The sequence below is a fragment of the Oncorhynchus tshawytscha genome, linkage group LG13 (assembly GCF_018296145.1).
Source record: "Oncorhynchus tshawytscha isolate Ot180627B linkage group LG13, Otsh_v2.0, whole genome shotgun sequence".
In the NCBI taxonomy this organism is placed as follows: Eukaryota; Metazoa; Chordata; class Actinopteri; order Salmoniformes; family Salmonidae; genus Oncorhynchus; species Oncorhynchus tshawytscha.
Genome location: NC_056441.1, coordinates 37,439,820 through 37,452,305, shown reverse-complemented (window position 1 = coordinate 37,452,305; position 12,486 = coordinate 37,439,820). Strand labels below are relative to the sequence as shown.

The window sequence follows — 12,486 nt, the reverse complement described above, 5'->3', positions numbered from 1 at the left end:
ATTTTTACATTTCTTTATTCCTTTCTTTATATTTTGGGGGATTTGCGTGTATTGCTTTGTATTGTTTGGTAGCCTATTACTCCACTGTTGGAGATAGGAACATAAGCATTTCGCTACACCCAAAATAACATCTGCAAAGTATGTGTACACGATTAATAACAATTGATTTGATTTGATATAGCACTCTACAGGAAATCTCTTGATTGTTTGTCCAGAAAACCAGGTTCCAGTATACTCACTAGAATATATAACAGGTGAGTTTGAACAAACACCTGCGTCATAGGATGCATTGCATAACAAAATTGCTTAGAATGTAAAAGCCAAATATCTAAATTCTGGTGGACACTTTGGAAAATATACAACAAGTACATATTTTCAAAAAAGCATAATTTATTCAGAACAAATTATATCATGATGAAGTTAATAAGTCAGACACTTTTAAAGAAATTGATCATGAACAGTAACACAGAAGTTGCAAATTATATGCAAGATCCTCTCTTGGTAGAGTCAGCCCACTGGGCACAAACTGGTTGAATCAACATTCTTTCCACGTCATTTTTTTTATGTGAATGGGTGATTCTTACATTTAGCAACATGATCTTACTGGGATACTGACTCAAAATATACATTTTATTTGTCTAGCCAAAACTCTTGACCTGATGCATGTTTTGGCACATAAAGCTGGCCTTGGAAACATTTAAATGTGTAAAGTCTGCAGCCTGCGGATCATCATTAGAATAATGTAGGTTATTTACAGGTATGTCAGTCAGTTAACACTCCACCTACTGATCACATTGTTTGCTTCAGCAGTTAGCTTCTCACCCACATAATCACCTGCTAATAGTCGGAATTTGGCACCTCCATTATAGGGCAAGCCAAGAGTGCAAGTCTGGATTGGATGGCGTTTTATTTCACACTGGAAGCAAACATTGAGTAAACTAAAATATTTAATGTATTCCTTTGTAATTAAAATATGGTCTTGAATTTGTCAATCCGTCAGCAGAGTGTTAAAGTGACAGTACAAAAGTGCAGACTGCACCCTGGTGTTGAGGTTGGGTTTTATGGACACAATTGATAGTTTTTTCCTGTACAGTGCTATATTTGTACCATATTTGTTGGGTGTCCAGAAGCTCCACGCTAACATTTTGTTCAAACTCACTCTGTTTTGTAGGCTACGTACTCTTGTGAATAGGCTGGACCCTGGTTTTATGGACAAACCGATTATCTACTGTGCAATATCTGTCCAATACGAAAAAACTGTTGGATTTAAATTTATTGGCCAAACTTTAAGGGCCTCAAAATGAGCAGCAACGCTATTCGGGGTGTAAACTCTGGATTTGGAGTGCTCATTGGATTTAAGATGATTGGCAACAATAACCAATGTTCTATAATTGTCGCCATAATTATTAATTGAGAAAGTATACAGGACTGGACTCTTATTCTGAAGGACTCCTAAAATCTGTGACCCGGAAATAGTCAGTTGTTCTTGCCTGCTTCACAGCGGTGTCAGTAAGAGATGACCCATAGTGAACAGCGAGAAACTACGACGTATCCTAGCTCAAGCATAGGAACCGAAACATTTCATACAACGACTGGTGAGTTTATGCATATATATTCCATACATTAAAACAGTGGCGTGACACGTCTTGCGATCGATAAACTGCGTGCATTCGATCAGTGAGTGGGCTAATAATGCCAGGTTCTAAAGCCAAACCATGATAAACTGCTGGTGCCTGGAAGGGGTGATCCATCCAGGATTATACCGAGATATGTCATTGTTACACCTGTCATGCTGAATATCAATGGCATATGTATCAGTATGATTATAATGGTAGAATTGTCTGTATTCAGCCATAGATAATTGTCAGTGTCCACTGCGCAACCTTGGCTACTACTAATGTCGACTGTGAGGCAGGTTTTTAGAGATTAGTGGCTTGCTTTGCCTATGGCTAAATTCAGCTTGTAAAACAAAATTGCCTAACTTTCTTATGGGCCTTAATTCTAGGCTTCTTCGTGTTTATTATACATTTTGTTTAATTTGCAGGGTTTGAAATGTATATTAATTATCTCAATGTGTCGTCATTTCAAACGAGGCAGCGCCAAAGACTTGGGGGCATTCTGTCATCTGAGAAAGTGCTCCTCTGAATTGTCTGTCTACAGCAGCCAATAGTGGATTTACGAGTGATTTTTTTCTTCTTCTTCATTAGCCTGGCTGAGAGAATGGGAGGAGGAAGAAGAAAAAGCCAGTGAAACCTTGCCCGGATCTAAAGTTGACCATCGCATAGATCCTTGTTTGCTTTTTTTCCTCATGAGAACTTGCGTCTAAAAAGTTGATGACAGAGGTGGCCTCCCAGTGACCGCGTCACATGGCAGAGGGAGGGTACCTCTGCAGGCACCACGTCACGACTGATCTCGAGCCACCGCGCTGCCAAAAATGCAAATAAACAATTATTTAGAATATCTGATAGCTAAGTATTTTTTTACCTGTGGATTTTTGTGTTATATGAAAGCAACCTAGAAGATATGGAACGAAGCCATTTGGACTTCTAAAGCCAGAAACAACTTTAAAAAGCCAGGCATTTGTGACAGCTGTCATCGCAGTTCGTTTCATTATCAGGATACAACTGTTGATAAGACTGAGGCGGATGTAAGTGTGGCAATGTCTGTTTGCTGTAATGCGGATCTGATAAATTACCAATATCATGCAGGTTTGCTTGTCATGTAAAGTGGGAGGTTGATATTAAATGACTTTCTAGTGCAGCAGTTGCCACATACTCTCAGTTCGATAATCAGTCAGAAAATGCTGTGTGTGTGTGAGCCTATGCTCCATGCCATGGGATTGCTTTCTACTCCAACCTGAACTAAATGTGCTCATGCTGCTCTCTGTTTTTTTAAATTTTCTCTGAACTTCCTGTAAGAACTTGCTGAGGAATTGTGAAGGGAAAAAATAGTAGCCTACTGCTATTCTACTTGGGTTAGATTTTCAGCATGTGGAAAGCGTTCCACCTTTTCTAATTCTATAGGAGTATAATAGGCATACACTGAGTGTACAAAACATTAAGAACACCTGCTCTTTTTCCATGACAGACTGACCAGGTGAAAGCTATGATCCCTTATTGATGTCACTTGTTAAATCCACTTCAATCAGTGTAAACAAAGGGAAGGAGACTGGTTAAAGAAGGATTTTTAAGCCTTGAGGCAATCTTTTCAACCTCTGTGGTTTGTGACTGACTGCTATGTATCCAATGCTATGCTATGTATCCAATTTGGTAACAGAATTTTAAGTTTTAATCACTTAATTCATAAACAAGTTGATATCAGTAAAAACACTGATTTAATTGATAGGTATACATTTACATGTTACTTCTGTGAATTTTCATTTTCCTCATGAGGGCGAGAAATATGAAAATATCTTGAAGAAATGTGTGATTTTGGTAACAGTACTTCAAGGCAATGTTTCCCAAATTTACAGAAGGCGTATTTAAACAAAAAAAAATCCTAAACTGAACATAAGTGTTGATAGTAGTTGGCAGCAATGTTCCCTCTAAGTTGCGTGCATAGCCAAACATTTCTGTAAAAACCCAACGATAAAGCTTTGTTCCAAAAATGTTTTATTAGTTTTGGGCTGTTTTGTGGAAGGTGCACCCGATTCTGCTGTCCTGCGAACTGTTCCAATGTTGAAACATTTCATGTGACTGTAGATCCAAATTCTACCTTCACGAGAGCCAATCAAGTGCACTGTAGGCCTACCGCTGGCCAGTCGGATGGCTCAGATTACCGTGTCTGCAGTAACGTAGCAAGCACAAGAAATCTACAGCAAAGTTGATACTGTGAGATTTCAAAACATGTAAAACCATGACTAGAGGGAGACTGTCAAGGAATACAGCAAAAAGCTGCTGTTTCATGAGTGAGTTCATGTTCATTGCCACTCAGCGCTACAACAAGCAGTGCAGCAGTAATGAATGAGTAGGCAAGTGTATCTATAGGCTTGCGTTGTTATTATTAGCGACTTGGGTCTTTTTTTATATCAAGGAATATTTCACTTTCTCTGTTCACGGGAGTAACAACATGAATTTGTGCATGAGGCAGATATAATGCGGTGCGATTCAAGTTTCGCCATCCGCTGGAAGACCGTGTCCCTTTTTGGTCAGTGTCAGAGGAGGAAAGTCAGAGCGGAGGGATGTTGAGAGACGGACCCTCAGTCTGCTGCTCTCTCCCTCCGCTGAGACTGACCATCAGATGCAGGCACCATCAGCCCAGTAAAAAAGAAAGCAAAATTATTTAAATGTATGCTCACTCAGGGGTGCTTCATAAGTAATACAACAACGGATCTATTACTGGTGTGTTCATATAGCCTATCTCAAAACAATTTATATAATAAAAAAGTTTACTATAGTTTACTGCACAAATCTCATTGTTACAGTACTGTTTTTAATTGGTTGATGTTGCATAGGTTTACATTTTAAGTCACGTCAACAACAAAAAATCTGAGTGGCAGATCTCAGCTTGCGTTTTGACTCAAAGTGATCTTGGTTGGTGACCACTGTTCTAGAGTTTTCCCTGTTAACACTATCAACTTTTCCCTTTACTGTGCCAATTGTGATTGCATCAACACAATATTAACCACTTTCAATGTAACATACTGACACAAAACAAACTTGTTTTAGGCAAAACGCATTGGAGTAGGATTCTATTGCATTGACATGTTTGACTCAGCCGTACTCTACACAGACCGGAGTGGCATAAACAATCAGAGCTGCAGGAGGCCTATATGCAAATAGACCATTGCCATATATGGATCTGTGCCATTTACTTTTAACTGGACTGTGTTTACAGCATGAGCGGTTGTGAGTAGATGCGCTTGTTTTGAGATCAAAGCGAGAGCTGCATGTAGGCATGGGTACATTTTGTTCTTCTCCTTTGCTAGTTTGTTAGTTATTAGCCAGTTATAGATAATTTGTAGTCAGCAATAGGTGAGTGATTGCTTCCAACAAGAGCACAAACTGGGTACATTTCTAGACATCTTTGAAAAGCTAGTCAGGTAAAGAGATTTTTTTTTTTAAACGTGCAGTGTTGTATTTTGTGGCGTTCAAAGTAGGCCTGCAATCCAAGAGACTTTCCGTGAGACTTTCAAAAACAAACATGCAGGGCTTGACATTAACCTGTTTAACCACTTGTCCTTCAGACAATGAGACTGAAAATGTTGTGTTTGATGCAAGAAACCACTTTACAAAATAAAATGTAGTATTGCTCAATCTAATTCATGCTGATAAAAAAAGAGTCCATAGGCCTAATGGATATGCTCAAACTCGCACACGTTTGATTGCCCCTTTAAGTGTATCTGTAGTTCTTACATCCATTTTTGGATTTACAAATTATTATTATTTACAAAGATATTATTATACGTAATAGAAAGCAATAGGTTATAAGAAGCCAACATAACCATCCCATAAAGTAAAATGTAACATCCATGTATGGCCATTAATGTAAACCTTAATATTGGTTAATCCTGCAGTAGATGTTGTTCAATTGGTAACATAAAGGGAAAAGTAATCTAAAAGTAACTGAATGTAATCAGATTACCTTACTGAGTTTTGGTAATTCAAAGGTTAAGTTACTGATTGCAATTTTGGACAGGTAACGAACGGATTACATTTAGAAAGTAACCTACCCAACCCAGGTGTTTTGATGTATTTATAATACCTTTTTTAAAAGTGTCAATCAGCAGTTCAAAATAATAACAAAGTGGTCCCCGCACCTGTTTCTATTCAAATTTGAGGGATTGGGCAGGGGAAATGTATCTACCTCAAATACTTCATACCCTGCACATTGATGTGGTACTCGTACCTGTACAGTGCCTGAAAGATTCGTTGAACTTTGCGACCTTTTGCCACATTTCAGGCTTCAAACATAAAGATATAAAACTGAATTCTTTTGTGAAGAATCAACAACAAGTGGGACACAATCAAAGTGGAACGACATTTATTGGATATTTAAAACTTTTTAACAAATCAAAAACTGAAAAATTGGGCGTGCAAAATTATTCAGCCCCTTTACTTTCAGTGCAGCAAACTCTCCAGAAGTTCAGTGAGGATCTATGAATGATCCAATGTTGACCTAAATGACTAATGATGATAAATACAATCCACCTGTGTGTAATCAAGTCTCCGTATAAATGCACCTGCACTGTGATAGTCTCAGAGGTCCGTTAAAAGCGCAGAGAGGATCATGAAGAACAAGGAACACACCAGGCAGGTCCGAGATACTGTTGTGAAGACGTTTAAAGCCGGATTTGGATACAAAAAGATTTCCCAAGCTTTACACATCCCAAGGAGCACTGTGCAAGCGATAATATTGAAATGGAAGGAGTATCAGACCACTGCAAATCTACCAAGACCTGGCCGTCCCTCTAAACTTTCAGCTCATACAAGGAGAAGACTGATCAGAGATGCAGCCAAGAGGCCCATGATCAATCTGGATGAACTGCAGAGATCTACAGCTGAGGTGGGAGACTTTCCATAGGACAACAATCAGTCGTATATTGCACAAATCTGGCCTTTATGGAAGAGTGGCAAGAAGAAAGCCATTTCTTAAAGATATCCATAAAAAGTGTTGTTTAAAGTTTGCCACAAGCCACCTGGGAGACACACCAAACATGTGGAAGAAGGTGCTCTGGTCAGATGAAACCAAAACTGAACTTTTTGGCAACAATGCAAAACGTTATGTTTGGCGTAAAAGCAACACAGCTCATCACCCTGAACAAACCATCCCCACTGTCAAACATGGTGGTGGCAGGATCATGGTTTGGGCCTGCTTTTCTTCAGCAGGGACAGGGAAGATGGTTAAAATTGATGGGAAGATGGATGGAGCCAAATACAGGACCATTCTGGAAGAAAACCTGATTGAGTCTGCAAAAGACCTGAGACTGGGATGGAGATTTGTCTTCCAACAAGACTGATCCAAAACATAAAGCAAAATCTACAATGGAATGGTTCAAAAATAAACATATCCAGGTGTTAGAATGGCCAAGTCAAAGTCCAGACCTGAATCCAATCGAGAATCTGTGGAAAGAACTGAAAACTGCTGTTCACAAATGCTCTCCATCCAACCTCACTGAGCTCGAGCTGTTATGCAAGGAGGAATGGGAAAAAATGTCAGTCTCTCGATGTGCAAAACTGATAGAGACATACCTCAATCGACTTACAGCTGTAATCGCAGCAAAAGGTGGCGCTACAAAGTATTAACTTAAGGGGGCTGAATAATTTTGCACGCCCAATTTTTCAGTTTTTGATTTGTTTAAAAAAGTTTGAAATATCCAATAAATGTCGTTCCACTTCATGATTGTGTCCCACTTGTTGTTGATTCTTCACAAAAAAAATACAGTTTTATATCTTTATGTTTGAAGCCTGAAATGTGGCAAAAGGTCGCAAAGTTCAAGGGGGCCGAATACTTTCGCAAGGCACTGTATATAGTGCCTTCAGAAATGTATTCAGACCTCTTGACCTTTTCCACATTTTGTTATGTTATAGCCTTATTCTAAAATGGATTAAATAAAAACATTTCCTCAGACAATACCCCATAATGACAGTGAAAACAGGTTTTTAAAAAACCCAGATACCTTATGTAAATAAGTATTCAGACCCTTTCCTATGAGACTCGAAATTGAGCTCAGGCGAATCCTGTTTCCATTGATCATCCTTGAGATGTTTCTTCAACTTGATTGGAGTCCACCTGTGGTAAATTCAATTGATTGGACATGATTTGGAAAGGCACACACCTGTCTTAAAAGGCCCCACAGTTGACAGTGCATGTCAGAGCAAAAACCAAGCCATAAGTTTAAAGGAATTGTCCGTAGACAGAGACAGGATTGTGTCGAGGCACAGATCTGGGGAAGGGTACCAAAAAATGTCTGCAGCATTGAAGGTCCCCAAGAACACAGTGGCCTCCATCATTCTTAAATGGAAGAAGTTTGGAACCACCAAGACTCTACCTAGAGCTGGTCGCCACGCCAAACAGAGCAATCGGTGGAGAAGGGCGTTGGTCTGGGAGGTGACCAAGAACCCGATGGTCACTCTGACGGCGCTTTAGTGTTTCTCTGTGGAGATGGGAGAACCTTCCAGGAGGACAACCATCTTTGCAGCACTCATCATGCTGTGGGGATGTTTTTCAGCAGCACGGACTGGGAGACTAGTCAGGATCGAGGGAAAGATGAACGGAGCAAAGTACAGAGAGATCCTTGATGAAAACCTGTTCCAGAGCGCTTAGGACCTCAGGCTGGGGCAAAGGATCACCTTTAAACAGGACAACAACCCTAAGCACACAGCCAAGACAACACAGGAGTGGCTTCGGGACAAGTTTCTGAATGTCCTTGAGTGGCCCAGCCCGAGCCTGGACTTGAACCCAATCAAACATCTCTGGAGGGATCTGAAAATAGCTGTGCACTGACGGATCTGCAGAGAAGAATGGGAGAAACTCTCCAAATACAGGTGTGCCAAGCTGGAAGCGTCATACCCAAGAAGACTCAAGGCTGTAAGGTGCTTCAACAAAGTACTGAGTAAAGGGTCTGAATAAATTTGCAAACATTTCTAAAAATATTTTTTTGCTTTGTCATTATGCGGTATTGTGTGTAGATTGATTGAGGGGGGGAAAACAATTTAATCAATTTTAGAATAAGGCTGTAATGTAACAAAATGTGGAAAAGGTTAAAGGGTTCGAATACTTTCCAAATCCACTGGATGGCTTAATTTGTATGTAGTTTATTCCTCTTTAAATCAGCATCATTGGGAAGGGCTCATAAGCAAGCATTTTACGGTAAAGTCTACACCTGTTGTCTTCACTGACTGTGACAAATAAATGTAATGTGCAAAACAAGCTTATATTTTGGGTTCTGATGGAGTACAACAGTTGATCTAAGCTCATTAGGCATTTATGTTATATTCTTTTAGAATCAATGGGTTCATATCGTTAATTTATTAGTTAAAAAATGTATGTAGCAACTGCATTTTGGCCCTTTAAGACTTTTTCTGGGAGATGTTTTCTAAGACACCATCTTTCCATCTGTTTGACAAGAAATTATTTGACATGTTCCTATGAACTTCACACGTTGGTGCTTATGGGCCCTTTTACCAGTTATAAAAACGGACTTCTTCAAAGAGCAAAAAGATTATTGTTGGAAACTCTCCACATGTTGATGTCATTTTTGAAAGGCCTTTTTCATCATGCGTGTTTGGTTACCTGCTGACATTTTATGTTTTCAGAATTTAAAAAATCTTATCGAGGCTCGATACAGATAGTTTTCAGCATAAGGACTAATAACCGTTGTAAAATGCAGTCCACCTGCTGTTCTGCTGTCCCTTCAACATTTGAAATGTGCCTTAACCACATTCCATCAGCACCTCACCCTATATACTATAAACAATGTTCAGAAGGAGAGTGCATGGAAGTGAACGCTGAGGTCAGTGGGTGGAGAGACAACACCGAAGACTCCTGTCAGGCAGATATTTAACCATGCTCATGATTCTCTCAAACAGAATTTCTGTTAACCCGAAGCCTGTTACAAGTGCTATAGAACAGCCACTCCTTACTATGTTATAAAACATCTCCAGGAGAACCTCTTTCTTCTAGAGGTCGACCGATTAATCGGAATGGCCAATTTAATTAGGGCCGATTTCAAGTTTTCATAACAATCGGAAATTGGTATTTTTGGGCGCCATTTCCGATTTATTTTTATTTTTTTATACCTTTTTATTTAACTAGGCAAGTCAGTTAAGAACACATTCTTATTTTCAATGACTGCCTAGGAACTGTGGGTTAACTGCCTTGTTCAGGGGCAGAATGACAGATTTTCACCTTGACAGCTCAGGGGTTCCAATCTTGTAACCGCATAGTTAACTAGTCCAATGCTCTAACCATTGCACTCCACGAGTAGCCTGCCTGTTACGCGAATGCAGTAGAAGCCAAGGTAAATTGCTAGCTAGCATTAAACTTATATAAAACAATCGATCATAATCACTAGTTATAACTACTAATCCAGTTTAGCAGGCAATATTAACCAGGTGAAATTGTGTAATTTCTCTTGTGTTCATTGCACGCAGAGTCAGGGTATATGTAACAGTTTGGGCTGCCTGGCTCATTGCGAACTAATTTTCCAGAATTTTACGTAATTATGACTTACATTGAAGGTTGTGCAATGTAACAAGAATATTTAGACTTAGGGATGCCACCCGTTAGATAAAATACCGAATGGTTCCATATTTCACTGAAATAATAAACGTTTTGTTTTCGAAATGATAGTTTCTGGATTCGATCATATTAATGACCAAAGGCTCGTATTTCTGTGTGTTATTATGTTATAATTAAGTCTGATTTGATTGAGCAGTCTGACTGAGCAGCAGCAGGCCCGTAATCATTCATTCAAACAGCACTTTCGTGCGTTTTGCCAGCAGCTCTTCGCAAGCACAGCGCTGTTTATGACTTCAAGCCTATCAGCCTAATGGCTGGTGTAACCAACGTGAAATGGTTAGCTGGGTGTGCGCTAATACTGTTTCAAACGTCACTCGCTTTTAGAGTTTGAGTAGTTATTCCCTTCGCGCTGCAAGGGCCGCGGCTTTTGTGGGGCGATGGGTAACGATGCTTTGAGTGTGGCTGTTGTCGATGTGTTCCTGGTTCGAGCCCAGGGAGGGGAACGGCAATGCTATAGTGCCTATAAGAACATCCAATAGTCAAAGGTATATGAAATACAAATGGCATAGAGAGAAATAGTCCTATAAATACTGTATTAACTACAACCTAAAACCTCTTACCTTGGAATATTGAAGTTTCATGTTAAAAGGAACCGCCAACTTTCATATGTTCTCATGTTCTGAGCAAGGAACTGAAACGTTAGCTTTTTTACATGGCACACATTTTTACATGGCACATATTACTTTCTTTTCCAACACTTTGTTTTTTTATTATTTAAACCAAATTGAACATGTTTCATTATTTATTTGAGGCTAAATGTATTTTATTGATGTTTTATATTAAGTTAAAATAAGTGTTAATTCAGTATTGTTGTAAATGTCATTATTACAAATAAAAAAATAAGAAAAAAAATCGGCTGATTTTAATCGGTATCGGCCTTTTTGGTCCTCCAATAAGCGGTATCGGTATCGGCGTTGAAAAATCATAATCGGTCGACCTCTACTTTCTTCCCCCTCTCCTCCTCCCCCAGGTTGCTCTCTCCTCTGCCAGGGCAGTAGAGGGTCAGAGGGAGTGTCATGTTGAAGCTGCTCTTCCACATAGTGCTGGTGTTGACCTGTCTTCACCCTTCACCTCACCTCCCTACCCACATAAGCTAACTCCAGCTGCTCTCAGTCTCCACCCTCTTCCACCAATTGGCCAGGAGAAAGGTAAATATACTGTACTGTAAAAGATTGTGACCTTAACGTACGCAATTGTATTTGATCACCTGTCTGATTCTTTTTAATGTCCTGAAATAATACAATGTGTCCATTCGCCTTAGCTGGGATATACAGAAGAGATTGGGCTATTGCCTGGGGTAAGTGAACTGAATAGTCACGCAAGTTGAGCCTGTTCTGAGATTGCTTCATTGGGCAGGTGATTATCTTTTTAAAGAAGTGAAAACCACCAAACTGCAAAGAATTCCAGTAGCCTAAAACTGATCTTTCTGGTTCCGCCCCATTTGTTTAAGTGAAAGACAGACAATTTATGGCAGTCAGAGCCTTTACAGAAAACAATCAAAATACAAAGACTTTCAGTTGTGATCTTTCTGATTCCTCCCCTATGTGTAGGTGAAAGGCAGGCAGTATATGGTTCTTCTGCGTGGAAATAGCTCATTTACATTTTCGCAGAAGTGATCATAATTTTCGGGGCAACCAAAAATACTCCTGAATTGTCTATCAGACTTTAAATAATAATTGACTTTTCACCACTTTTCTCCCAAATTTCGTGTTCTCCAATTGGTAGTTACAGTCTTGTCTCATCGCTGCAACTCCCGTACAGACTTAGGAGAGGCGAAGGTTGAGAGTAGTGCATACTCTGAAACACAACCCAGCCAAGCCACACTGCTTCTTGACACAATGCCTGCTTAACCTGGAAGCCAGCCGCACCAATGTGTTGATGGAAACACCGTACGCCTGACGACCGTGTCAGCGTGCACTGCGCCCGGCCTGCCTGCCACAGGAGTCGCTAGTGTGCAGTGGGACAAGGACATTCCTGCCGGCCAAACCCTTCCCTAACCACGACAATGCTGGGCCAATTGTGCGCCGCCCCATGTGTCTCCTGGTCACGGCCGGCTGCAACAGAGCCTGGACTTGAACCCAGAATCTCTAGGGCACAGCTAGCACTGCGATGCAGTGCCTTAGACCACTTTACCACTCGGGAGGCCTCCTTTCAGACTTTAAATGTCAATCCCTGCTTAGCGCCTGGTTCGTGTCGGTGTTGAATTACATCAAGGTGGTGTAATGTTGTAGCCTGGAAATCCAG

The 12,486-nt window shown here is 40.1% G+C and overlaps 1 protein-coding gene across 2 annotated transcripts in view; it reads left to right on the top strand.

Annotated features, from left to right (window-relative positions):
• The first annotated feature begins 1,482 nt into the window (after positions 1 to 1,482).
• The window catches only part of LOC112264871 (KIAA0319-like ortholog), a 31,545-nt gene continuing 20,541 nt past the window's right edge, over positions 1,483 to 12,486 (top strand). Inside the window, exons 1-3 of one of the 2 annotated variants that reach the window (XM_024441762.2) lie at positions 1,483 to 1,595; positions 2,208 to 2,647; positions 11,213 to 11,390. The gene's annotated coding sequence lies outside the window, so the exon portion shown is untranslated. The remainder of the gene's footprint in view (positions 1,596 to 2,207; positions 2,648 to 11,212; positions 11,391 to 12,486) is intronic. The other variant, XM_024441761.2, reaches the window with a different exon arrangement.